We start from the raw sequence: 639 nt of genomic DNA on the forward strand, positions 1-639 counted from the left end.
TGTTTCCCTTTTAATTTAGGACTTGTTTTCTATAAATAGGGCATGTAAACCTTGTTTTTTAGGGTTAGATATTATTATTCTATTCTAGTTCTTGTCTTGGGAGATTAACTTGCAATTTTAGCAATTATTCATTTCCTAAGTACGTTTTGAAGATTTTGGTGTTGTAATTCTTTTGAAGATTCTAAGTGTGGAGCTACGAAAGGGGATTGACGTACGAGGCCGGAGAATTGTGGTTTATTCTTTCTTCTCCTTTATTATTTATTTGTATTCGTGATTAATAAAATATAGTTTTGCTATTGTTCTTAACTTTTTATGATTAACACAAGCATATTTATTTTAATAAATTTTGATTGTGTTTTTTTGAGATAATGAGTAGGTAACTTTCATAACTAGGGTTGTGGGAACCATGAGCGATTAACAAAGTATGAGTAGTAAATAAGCAATTCTTAAATAGTGTATTGTATACATTGATAATTCTTTCGTTTAGAAGTCCTTTTAACCAGTGCACACGTTAGAACTCGCCTTGTTACTACTTGCCGGACCAAGGAGGTAATTAACAAGAAAAGAATTATCAACATAGATTTAGTGTGATACTATCTAATAGTCTAATGTCAATTGGTGCGAGGGTGAAAACTAAGC

The sequence above is a fragment of the Solanum tuberosum genome, unplaced genomic scaffold, assembly GCF_000226075.1.
Source record: "Solanum tuberosum cultivar DM 1-3 516 R44 unplaced genomic scaffold, SolTub_3.0 scf00176, whole genome shotgun sequence".
NCBI classification, from domain to species: domain Eukaryota; kingdom Viridiplantae; phylum Streptophyta; class Magnoliopsida; order Solanales; family Solanaceae; genus Solanum; species Solanum tuberosum.